Here is a 13,165-nt window from a genome sequence, read left to right as displayed (position 1 = left end):
AAACCGTTTCATTCTACCCAACAAAAATGTTGTACCCATTAAATAATAGCTCCCAGCTCCTCTTTCCTCCTAGCTTGTGATAACCCCTCTTCTTCCTGTCTCTATGAAATTACCTACTCTAGGTACCTCATATAAGTGGAATCATACAGTATTTGTCTTTTTGTGACTGGCATATTTCACTTAGCATAATTCCTTAATGTTAATCAATGTTTTAGCATATATCAAAGTTTAATGCCTCTTTATGATTGAATAGTATTCCATCGTACAGACATACCACATTTTATTTATCCATTCATCCATCAGTGGCTTTACGGCTTTCGTGAATACTGTCGCTGGTGTACAAGCATCTGTCCCAGTCTCTAATTTTAATTCTTTTGCACATATTCCTAGGAGTGGAATTTTGGGGTCATATGGTAATTCTATGTTTAATCTTTTAAGAAATTGATAAATTGTTTTCCACAGTGGTTGGACCATTTTACATACCTACCAGCAATAAAAAAAGATTCTAATTTCTCTACATCTTTGCCAATATTTGTTATTCCCCCCCACCCCCTACCTTTATTTTCTAAGAGATAGGGTCTCGCTATGTTGACTAAGCTGGTCTTGAACTCCTGGCCTCAAATGATCCTCCTGCCTCCCATCACCTCCCCTCTCAGTTTACTGGAGGGCTTCTGAGAAAGAGTTTTGCACAATTAAAAAATACACAAGAAAGAGTCAGTCCTTTTTCTTCTGGATATTTTTGTTTTATATGAGATATCTGGAATTGCACAGCCAACTTACCACCATGAGGGCAACTGTCCTGAAGACCAATCCAACCTGTGGAAGTCAGCAGAGTAGGAAGAGTGGATCTTTGGTCCCCAAAGATGTTGTTGAGTTATCAGGTGAGCCAAACTTGGAGCTGCACCACCTTGGGACATCTTGTCATATGTGATTATACATCTCTAACTGACAAGGACATTGGAGTCAGGGATTTCTGTTCCTCGAAGCCAAAGCCATTTTAATTAGGATTTTTAAAATTTCTTATTTGAAATGCACATAATTATACATATAAAATTAATATATATTCACCAAATATTTATGGCATCAAGCATCAGTTTGATTTTTTTTCTTTTTTTTTTTTAAATTATACTTCAAGTTCTGGGATACATGTGCAGAACATGCAGGTTTGTTACATAGGTATACACGTGCCATGGTGGTTTGCTGCACCCATCAACCCGCCATCTACATTAGGTATTTCTCCTAATGCTATCCCTCCCCTAGCTCCTCACCCCCTGACAGGCCCCGACGTGTGACGATCCCTTCCCTGTGTCCATGTGTTCTCATTGTTCAACTCCTACTTATGAGTGAGAACATGTGGTGTTTGGTTTTCTGTTCCTGTGTTAGTTTGCTGAGAATGATGGTTTCCAGCTTCATCCATGTCCCTGCGAAGGACATGAACTCATCCTTTTTTACGGCTACATAGTATTCGTGATTTTTTTTTAAGAGACAAGGTCTCGCTCTGTTGCCCAGGCTGGAGTGTGGTAGCAAACATAGCTCACTGCAATCTCGAACTCCTGGGCCCAAGCAATCTTCCTGTCTCAGCTTCTGGAGTCTCCGAAACTACAGGCACACACCATCATGCCCAGCTAATTTTCTTTATTTTTAGTAGAGATGAGGTCTCACTCTGTTACCAGGCTTGTCTTGAACTGCTAGGCTCAGGTGATCCTCCTACCTTGGCCTCCCAAAGCATTGGGATTACAGGCGTAGGCCACTGGACTCAGCCTTAATTTGATCTTTGTCAGCACTCTAATAGCTCACAATCTGCTTATTGGAAGATAAGCGATGCAATATAAAACCTTATGAGATTAAGTATCAAAGGAAATATCACAGCCAGTCAGTGGTTCAGAGGAAGGAGTGAGGTTTGAGGCTGGAGTGGGATCCAGGCCAAAGTGGAGGTCATAGCTGAGCTGGACCTCGGAGGTGGGCAGTATTACAAGAAGACAAATGGAGGGGGCATTTTCTCCACTCGTTAGTCAAATTCCTTTTTATAAGGAAAAAAAGTGCCCATATACCAAAGATTGTGCTCAGGAATTTCTGATAGTGATTGAAGCAATCCCTCTCTCTAATCTCACTCTCCCTGCATTCCTTCAAGTACAAGCTGTTTTCAAAATATTCTAGCACATTTCTTTGCAAACTGTTTCCATCATTTGGAACTTGCTATCTCACCTAAATGGAATGTGGGTTTACTCAGTTCAGAGTTTTTCAAATGTGATAGGAGGAGGCAAAGGAACTGAAGCAAACCACCCAGCGGCCCCTGGAAAGATCTTCAAGCTCCCAGTCGTGGGTGGGACCCTTCCAACCCTACAGTGTACTGATTAAAATACAAGAAAAACAGATGAACAAAACCCAAAGCAGCTGCCCTTGCTTGCTCAGTGTGTTTGGATCCTGGAGGGGCTAGAGAGAAAGGAGAGGAGGTGTCCCTTAGTGAGGAGTGACCAAATGTCCCCTCCCCTTGTTACACACTGCAGGACAGCATTCTGCTTCCGCAGGACAGCTCAGAGAGGCCACATCCTGCTGTCTGTAAACCCTGCTGCTGTGTGTAAATAAATCTCATTCCTGGGAGGGTCTTGGGCTGGAGTGAGCAGCTTGATCCATACCAGAGACAGTGAGCCTCCGAGACAAGGCACAGGGAAGAGGACAGACGGCCAGGCCTGGGTCTGCGGCAGGCCACTGTGAACCCCCAAGAAGTCACTTAACAGTCCTGGTTATTCACCATGGAAATGGGAACCAGCATGCTGGGCTCAGGTGGTTGCTGTGAGAAGTACATTAAAACATTTTCCGTATAGCTGTCATTGGCAATGGGGTAGTAATGAGTGGTGGAAAGATGCGTTATTGGTCTTCGCCTCACCTTCAGAAAGGCATCAAATTTAGGGATTTAATTGTATCTTTAAATAAGATCATCCACACAGTCATTGTGTTTTATGAGTGTGTGTGGCGAACAAGGTGAGAGCGATGCTAAAACTATGAATTTGTTAAATGTGAAAAATTAAAATATACCATAATTTTTATTACCTTGTCTTGGAGGACTGTGTGTGTGTCTTATATACAGATTTTCTTCTGCCTCTGCCACCCCTGAGACAGCAAGACCAACCCATCCTCCTCCTCCTCAGCCTACTCAATGTGAAGAAAATGAGGATGCAGACCTTGATGATGATCCACTTCCACTTCATGAATAGGAAATAAATTTTCTTTTCCTTATGATTTTCTTAAAAACATTTTCTTTTCTTTAGCTTACTTTGTTATAAGAATACAGTATTTATTACATATAATGTACAAAATATGTGTTAACCAACTGTTTATGTTATCAGTAAGGCTTCCAGTCAACAAGAGGTTATTAGTAATTAAAGTTTTAAATAGTCAAAAGTTTATAAGCAGATTTGTGACTGGATGGAGGGTCAGTGCCCCAATCCCTGCATTGTTCAGGAATCCTCCATATTGTATAAGTATGTGTGTGTATGTGTCTATATATATTTTAGACACACACACACACACACACACATCTCCATTCCTGGAAATACTCCAGGCTTGAGTGTATGTATTTCCAGGAGCCTTAAAAAATGGCAACTGCTCAGGAGTGTCTTGACTTCTGAGAGGCTTGCAAAAGATCTAGCAGACAGAGCCCTTCTCAAGTCTGCAGGACAAGGGAAAAAGCCATTAGAGAAGGGCAGGCTGGTTTTCAGAGATGTTTCAAGACCCATGGAGACAGGAGCCCCAGGGTGAAGTGTGTGCATTTTGGAAGAATTTGGTAAAGAGAGCCACCCATCTGTGCTGGCCCCTATTTTCTCTGCAAGAGAATCTGCTTCATAGGTGCTATGAAATTGCAATTGTGATTGAGCTATTAAATTGCTGCCTATGCCAAACCTGGCTCCATTGAGAGCTGAAGACGTTTCTGAGCTAAATGAACTGCCATCCACATAAATACAGTCACAAGCACGCCCAGGAGCTGGAGCCATCTACCAAGCCCAACGTTCACCTCTGCTTTATTTCTATTTAAAAAAAAAAACAACAAAAACTTTTGTTGACATATAACAAACACATCAAAAAATGCACTATCTGTAAGGGTATAACTCAGAGCATTTTACAGAGTGAACGCTCCCACGTCATTCCACCCAGATGAGTACAAAGAGCATTACCAGCATGCCAGAGCCCTCCTCACACCCTGCCAGGTGAGTGTGCCTCCCTCCCAAAGCACCCCCAGCCTCACTTCTAAGACCTTGGATTGCTTGTGCCTGTTTTTAACCTTTATGTAAATGAAATCACACAGTATGTGCATGCTCTTTAGTTTCTGGCCTATCTTGCCCAACCTTATGTCTGTGTGATTCCTTTCTGATCTTCCATGAAGCACCGTTTTCATTATTGTATAGGATTCCATTGCATAAATATACTACCATTTATTTATCTGTTCTACTATCAAGGGACATTTGGGTTGTCTCTGGATTTTAGCTGTTATAAATACGGCCAATAGAAAGCTTTTTTGTTTATGCATTTGGGGAGAGGGAGGATATACCTAAGAATGAAACTGCTGGCCCAGAGGGTCTGTGTATTCAGTTTCCAATGGTTATCCAGGGTGGCTGAGTCAGCTGATACTCCCACCAGCAGAGCCGAGAGTTTCTGTTGCTCCACATCTTATGGACTCTGGGTATTGTCAGTCCTTTTCATTTTCACTCTTCTGGTGGTTGTGAGGGGGTATCTCATTATGGTTTTAATTTAAATCTCCGGGATGGTTGATAAGGTTTAGCACCTTTTCATATGTTTATTAGCTGTTTAGAGGTTCTCATGTGTTAAGTGCCTATTCAGGTCTTTGGCCAATTTTTCTATTGGGTTGTCTGTCATTTTCATATTGATCAGTAGGAGTCTTTTATTTATTCTTCTTATGAACCTTTTTGTTACATGTTGCAGATATCTTCTTTTCATTCTTTTAATGGTATACTTTGATGAACAGAAGTTATAAATTTTAATATAGTCCAGTTTATCAATCTTTTCCTTTATGGCTACTGCTTTTTGTGTTCTCTACCTCAAAGTCACAAAGACAGTCTCCAATGTTATGCTCTATGAGCCTTATTATTTTATCTTTCACATTTTGATCTGTGGTCCACCTGAAATTGCTTTTGGTATATGATAGAGGTCAAGATTATTCGTTCTTTGGATATCTAATCAACTCAGCATCATTTATTTTTTTAAAAATCCTTTCTCCATTATTTTATGTGCTACCTTTGTCATAAATCACATATCCATATAATGTGGGTCTATTGCTGGACTCTATTCTGTACCATGGGTCTACCCATATATTCTTGCTGCAGTCCTGCACTGTCTTAACTACTATCCTGCAGTGTCTTTACTACTATGTCTAGTAGTGCATGTCCCACTACTATTTTCTTCTTCTTTAAGTTTGCCTTAGCAATTTTTAGCCTTTTACATTTCCATATAAATTATAGCATCAGCTTGTCGGTTTCCACCACAAATTCTGCTGGGATATTGATCAGAATTTCATTAAATCAATATAGACCATTTGGGAAACAATCAATACCTCCAAATATTTAGTTTTTTTGAATCCATGAATATGGTATATTATTTATTTAATTTTTAAATTTCTTTTAGGAATGTTTTATAGTTTTCTGTGTAGGTTTGCAAATCTTGTGTTGAATATATTCCTAGCTATTTGATCTAAATGAATTTTTTTTTTAACTTTAACAATTGTTTACTGATACCATGAAGAAATATAATTGACTTTTACGTATTAACCTTGCATCCAGAGAACTTGGTACATCAATTAATTAATTTTAATAGTTTATGTGTAGATTCATTTGGATTTCTACATATAATATGCCATTTGGGAATAATGACAGTTTTATTATTTCCATGCTAACTCTTATACATTTTGTTTCTGCATTTCTTTATATGTTTATTTTACTGTCTGAGACCTTTAGTACCATGTTTAATAAAATACAAATAGCAAACAGACTTGTCTCATTCTCAACCTTAGAGGAGAAAACTTAATTTTACTATTTAATATTATGTTAACTATATTTTAATTAGATAAAGTTCTATTATATTACAAGCCTAAGAGTTCCTTTTTAAAAATTAAGAACAAACATTGAATTGTATAAAATACTTTTTTCTGCTTCTATTGAGATGATTGCATGATTTTTTTCCCATATCAAATTACTTTTTTTTTTTTTGAGACGGAGTCTTGCTCTGTCGCCCAGGCTGGAGTGCAGTGGCGCAATCTCGGCTCACTGCAAGCTCTGCCTTACCGGTTCACGCCATTCTCCTGCCTCGGCCTCCTTAGTAGCTGGGACTACAGGCGCCCGCCACCACGCCCGGCTAATTTTTTGTATTTTTAGTAGAGACAGGGCTTCACCATGTTAGCCAGGATGGTCTCGATTTCCTGACCTCGTGATCTGCCCGCCTCGGCCTCCCAAAGTGCTGGGATTACAGGCGTGAGCCACTGCGCCCGGCCCCACATCAAATTACTTTTATTGATTTTCGGATGTGAAACTAACCTTGCAACTTGATCTTTATACATTGCCTTTTCTATCTAGTGCCGGGTCGCATTTGCTAAACATTTGTGTAGAGTTTTTCTATCTTTAAATGAGAGTGACCGTCATTTTTCTTTTCTGCAGTTAGACCAAGAAGATCACTTCCCGTCTCCTGGCGACGGCGCTAATTCAAAGCTGGCTGCCCGTGCCTGTGAGGGTCAGTGTCCAGTTCTGTCTTATTCCTACGCTGTGATCTCGGGCCCCAGCTGAAAGCTGGGAGCGTTCAGTAGGCACCTTCCTCCTTGACATGTTCTGAGCATAGGTTTTTGTGCCTCTGTCCCAGGAGAGTGCCAAAAGCTCTGCTGAGTTTCTCAGCTCAACAACCTCTTTTTTGTTCCGGAATTGGCTGCTGCCCCGCAGGGAAGTGTTGGTCTAAGTGCTGGATCCACCTCTCTCGGACTTTCTCTTTGTGGCCTTTCACATTCTCACCGCCTTGGCCATTATTCTCTGCCTTCAGACGTGTTTTTTTGTTTTTTTCTGTTTTGTCCAGCTCTTCTCATTATTTTCACTGAAAACTGTGGTCCAAGCAATGGTCAGCCCCTCCCCACTTTTCTTTCCATCCCCAGACTCCCTCCCTCCAGGCCTCTTCCCTTCACACCTACATAGTCCAAACACTGTGGATGGGTGGTGTCGCAGACCTCCTTGCTGCCAGCCTGTGCCCATCCTCCCCAACCATACACCACCGAGTAGCACTGCCTTGCACATGTCACCCTCCTATTTAAAAGCCTGCCATGGAGGCTGGACATGGCGGCTCACCCCTGTAATCTCAGTGCTTTGGGAGGCCGATGCAGGAGGATTGCTTGAGGCCAGGAGTTTGAGACCAGCCTGGGCAACATGGCAAGACAGATCCCGTCTCTATAAAAAATAAAACAACTAGCCAGGCAAAGTGGCATGTGCCTGTAGGTCTAACTATGAGAGTGGCTGAGGAGGGAGGATCACTGGAGCCCTGAAGTTTGAGGCTGCAGTGAGCTATGATTGCACCACTTTACTCAAGCCTGGGTGACAGAGCGAGACCCTGTCTAAATTATAAAAAAGAAAAAAAGCCTACAATAATTTTGAGCAGCCTACAGGGTAAAGCCTTCTTTTCCAAGCCTTGAACTCAAGCACTTCAAAAAGATGCTTCCCAGCCGGGCACAGTGGCTCATGCCTGTAATCCCGGCACTTTGGGAGGCCAAGGTGGGCGGATCACAAGGTCAGGAGTTCAAGACCAGCCTGACCAATATGGTAAAACCCCCATCTCTACTAAAAATACAAAAAAGAAAAAAATTTAGCCAGGCATCATGGTGTGCATGCCTGTAGTCTCAGCTACTCAGGAGGCCAAGGCAGGAGAATTGCTTGAACCTGGGAGGTGGAGGTTGCAGTGAGCCGAGATTGCACCACTGCATTCCAGTCTGGGTGACAGAGTGAGACTCTATCTCAAAAACAAAACAAAACAAAACAAAAAGATGCTTCCCCTCTACCCCAATGCTGCCATTCCACTGCCCTCACTTTCCACCTCCTCCCTAAAGCAGCCCTCCTTCTAGCTCCATGGGTTTACGTGCAGTTCTCAGAATGCACTGGAGGCTCTTCTGTCTCTGAGCCTTTTCCCCTCTGCTCTTCTGCCTCTAATACCCCTCCCCATCTCTTAGTTGCTTTAGCCCTGCCTTTCTCTACCAACTGATTCAGATCCCTTTGTCCATGAAGTTGTGACTTCCACACCCTGTGACACTCCTAGGGTCCCTGGAGTGCCTTCCTGTTGCCTTTGAATTGTAAAACAGCAACCTTGAGCTCTTCACTGATTCATCTGTGAGTTGCCTTTTCATGCCCCACCAACCAGCTGGCTGCTCCTCACAGAAGTCATCCCTGAACCCCGTTTGCAGGCTTATCACTAGCAATGACAGATGCTCAGCTGGCGAAGTAAGTACTCTGTGGATGGTGGCGACTCTGGTGGTGGTTAGAGTTGTCTGTCAAGTGTGTCTCGCTCTCTGCTGTCGAAGCTCAGGGCGGCTACACTCCCCTTCCTTTCTGGAGTGAAGCAGGGCTGTGGTACCAACTTCAGCCAATGGAATGCGGGTAGCAGGGATGCGTATTGCTTCAAGGCAGAGGGTTTACAAGCCTGTGCACTGTTTGCTCCCCTCAACCCCCACCCCGGGTTCTCTCTTTATTTCCTGTTGGGAATCTTGGAAATACAGGTCAAGATGGAGCCTTCCTCACCCTGGCTCCATGAATATCTACACAAAACAGAAAGCCCACCAACCACACTGGTCACATGGCATGAGTGAAAAATCGACTTTTAATCTCATAAGCCACAGAGAGAGGGTTTGATCGTGTCTGTGACCGCAGCCTACCTCACCTCCCCCACCTTATGTGATGCTGCCAGAGATGGTGAGGAGGGGGCTGCTGCTGCTGCTGGTGGTGGAGATGATGAACAGGAGTCAATAGAGGCGTGGCTCTCACTTCCCATCGTGTCACTTGGGCCCCTTTGCCCATAGCCAGAAGAAAAGATCTTGCCTCTAAATTGTCATAAAAGTCTGCCTAAATAAAGAGGGAACAAAATTTGAGGCAGTAGTTCCCAAACTTGTTCACACGGGAAACAACTTAAAATTGCAGAACCATTTTCCTTTGGATGATTCCCGAAGACAACAGTAATGAAAGCTACCTCGGGACACTTGCTCGCACCCCAGGGGCCTTCTTCATTATGGAACCTTTGCAGCAATTTCAAGGTGGATGCCATAAGTTCCCATTTTCCAGGAAGGAGCAGAAAGTTTCCAGAGGCCAGGTGGCCTGCGTGGAGCCAGGGAGTTGGTGGTCTGTGGGGATGCTGGTCTCTGATGGGGAGCTGTTGGCTCCAAAGCCCAGCAGCAGTTCCCTCATTCTGAGTCCCAATTTCAGTATATGAACTGGAATGAAACAGCCAGCAGCAACCGTTTCTGTATTCTAAGGGTATCTCTTATCAAATTGAGAGTAGATGAGCACATTAAAAATAAACTATTGAACTCAACATAATTAGCTGCCCATAATTTTATAATATTAATTTACTCCTATTTCATTTATTTTGTTTTCTGCTACCTCTTCTTAGCAAACAATTAGTAGAAGCACAAAAGTTTCAAAAATAGCCAGGCGTGGTGGCTCACACCTATAATCCCAGCACTGTGGGAGGCTGAGGCGGGTGGATCACCTGAGCTCGGGAGTTCGAGACCAGGCTGACCAACATAGAGAAACCCCATTTCTACTAAAAATACAAAATTAGCCAGGTGTGGTGGCCCATGCCTGTAATCCTAGTTACTCAGGAGGCTGAGGCAGGAGAATTGCTTGAACTAGGGAGGCAGAGGTTGTGGTGAGCTGAGATCACGCCACTGCACTCCAGCCTGGGCAACAAGAGCAAAACTCTGTCTCAAAAAAGAAAAAAAAAGTTTCAAAAGCATTTTATAGGAGGAATTTAAACATAGAGAATGTTTTGTGTGTTAATTCAATTTTAGCTTGATTTGGAGTAAAATCCCTCTATTATTCCATTCTAGCCCAGGGACCTCCTTGGGTGAGGCCCAGGGACTATGGGAGCACCACTTAAGAACCGCTAGTAAGGCACCTCCATCACCCCCTCCGCCCCAACTCTGACCTCACTTCTTCAGAGCACCTCCTCTCAAGCTCCAGTGGAAGACAATTGGGCCATTTGGTGAAAGTCAGCCCTTGGCTTCTTGGACAAGGTCCACAGGGATGAGCAGCTTGAACTGAGACTTTTTTGTGATGTTAAACCCTGGGGATCCTCTAACTGGGCCATTAGCTCATTTCACAAGTACCGTAAGGGTCAGAGAACTTCTAAACTCCTGACCCAAGAGCAGAACTGATGGCCTGGCCTCCTTCCTGCCTTGCTTTTCACTCTCTGAGAATCTTATTTTAGGCACCTAGCCATTATGCCACACTCTTGTGGCAGTTTTCATATCATGTTCTATAGAGAGGCCGTCGATACGGTGTCTGAGTCTGCAGTCAGGCGAACAGGCATTCACGTAGTGACCCTACCTCTTATCTACCTGTGTGCCCTTGGACAAGTTACGGGGCCTATTTAAGCCTCAATAATCTTTTATTTAAAATGTGGGATAAGATTATTTGGAATATTTTGAATATTCAACTAAATAATACCTTTGTAATATTGAATACTCAATGAATGTTAACTATAATTTTAATATTGTTAAACTCTCAGAAAGTATCGAGTGACCAGTTTAAAATTCTTGCTTTCTGCTTATTATGTAACAGGCTTGATTTAAAAACTCATTCATCCATTCATTCAACAAATGCCTGGTGAGCACACAGCCAGGCACTGTGCAGCCCACACGCCTGCATCCACACATCGAGGGCTCATAGTTTCATGCGCTCCTTCTGTGTGCATCCAACATGGGGGTGAGGTGCACACCGCCGGGCCGTATTGGTTCAGGCCCTAAAATTACTGGTTATCAAGTCATGGGCAACAATGGCAAGTTTTCACCAAATTCCACCTGTGGAATTTGACAGAATTAGATCCAAGGTGAGGGTCTTTAAGACCCGAAACCCATGACATGTGTGCTTGATGACATGTGACGTAAGTCCCATTCCTGTGGCATATGTGCTCGATGGAACGGCCTCTCAGGGACTATTCCCCACATGCTCTAGAGACTTCACTCTGGTTTCCCTTCATTTATTCCTGCCTAGAGGTCTCATTGCAATTCTGGCTTTTGTCTAAGGTCCAAGGGTATGACCTTGAATCTCTGTCTCCCTGTTCCTATAAATGAAGCTTCTGGGGCATTTACTTTGTGTCTCAGTCTGCTCTGTATTGAACTGAATTTATTTGCTCAGGAGAAATTGTTATGAGACCCATGGAAGAAACTAGTGGAGCTGATCATGAGCCCTGATTCTCAACATTATTCCTGGGACCTGTGTTCCCAGCTCCCCACCCCACCGCCTATCAGCCTTCATCCTGTCCTCCGTCTCAGTGACTCCCAGTGCAGCTCTCTCACACCCACCTGCGTGTGGACACCAGGAGAATCCAACTAAAGCACCCGTTTCCCCATCCCTCTCCCTGGGGGATTTTCATCAGTACTAATATTTCCATTAGGGAAATATTAATGAAGTAACATTAGGTCTCCAAGTGACCTCTGTGCCTCAGTTTTGTCTGAGGTTTTTTGGGTTTTCTTTTTCCCTTTCTCCACAGAAGTCCAGCTCAGCTTGACACTAAGCTCATCATTCTCTGGGCTGATGCAGCATTTGTGTCTGATGTTGATCTCCCCCTTCTGTTTCCTAGGAGGAGCCTCAGGGTGGGGCGAGTGCTGGTGAGGCGCAGGGCAGGTGTGGATGCTTGAGCAGCCCCAGGTATCGGCTTAGCCCGAAGGAGCCTGAGTGATAAGAGAGATGCCTGGGGGTTCCCCCTACAGCCCCTCCTGCTCACCTGACAGGATGGCAGGAGAGACAGGGTTGGGGACATGGGAACACCTGCCACCCCAGGCTCAGCATCACAGAAGCTCAGCATGTCCACCAGAGGCTTGCTGGCTCTGAAGTCACTGTGGAAACCACTCTTCCAGCTTTCTCCCGAGGGGCCCTCTGGCTCCACCTCAACTGAGTCTCACCTAATAATCTCTCTTATTGAAAACACCTAGTTTCACTCTCGGTGCTGAAGACAAGCCCAGGGAGCCTCACACCCAGGACAGCCAGAGATGAGAGGAGGGAAATGCTCTTCAGGGAGCAGGAGCGTGGGAAGAGGTGTGGCCCAAGAGGGGAAGCGGCCCACTCTGGAAGGCATTGACTTTGGGGTTCAGCTTGCTCTCTCTGCTCCTGTGTGACTTTGGGCTGTCACTTCTCAGAATGTCAGTGTACCCATCTGTACAATGGGGGCACCTCATGCTGTGTTGTTAGAGTTAAATGAGATAGTGCAGACCCTCCTGAAGAATGAAAAGGAAAGAAAAGAAGGGAAGAAAAGAAAAAAAAAAAAAGAAAAAAGAAAAAAAAAAGAAGAGAGGCTGCCCCATAAACCCCAGTGGCCTTGGCCAGCGACACATGGCCGTCACTGAGCAGAGAGAATCGACAAGAAGGAAAGAGACGCCAGGGAAAGAGCCCAGTGGGGAATGAAAGGTGTCCGTGAGGAGATGCTTTAGAAGACACAGAAAGGCAAGCCCAGGCCACTTGTGCCTAACAAAAGCTACAGCACAACACCATACCTTGGCCAGGGAGTTAGTTCTCCTGGCTTCCTGCCCTCCCTTGGGCCTGGGCTCTGCTCCCTGCCTTCCCTGGCCTCAGCTTCCAGCCCAGTCCGAGAGCACAGGACTGGAAGGGGCTGAACCACTGTCATCTGAGCCCCCATGTTCCTGAGGCCCCAGGGCGCTAGTTCTATAGTAGTCCAACATGTACATGGCTCCAAGCCCTGCCTAGGCTCGGAAGCCTCTGTCCTTTCTCAGAGCTCTGGGCTTCCTGCCTATGCTCCCTTCCTTATGCCCCATTCCAGCCAGGGGGAACCAAATGCTGGAGACAGAGCACAGGGCCAGGGATGGAGACAGCATACCCCGCTGTGCTCTCGGAGGCCTGCATTCATCTGCACAGGGAGCACTGAGGGCCCTGCCTCCCACCTGCCCCTCCCTACCTCCTTG

This window comes from Pongo abelii, chromosome 1 (assembly GCF_028885655.2).
Source record: "Pongo abelii isolate AG06213 chromosome 1, NHGRI_mPonAbe1-v2.0_pri, whole genome shotgun sequence".
Classification (NCBI taxonomy): domain Eukaryota; kingdom Metazoa; phylum Chordata; class Mammalia; order Primates; family Hominidae; genus Pongo; species Pongo abelii.
Note: the sequence above shows the minus strand (reverse complement) of the source record.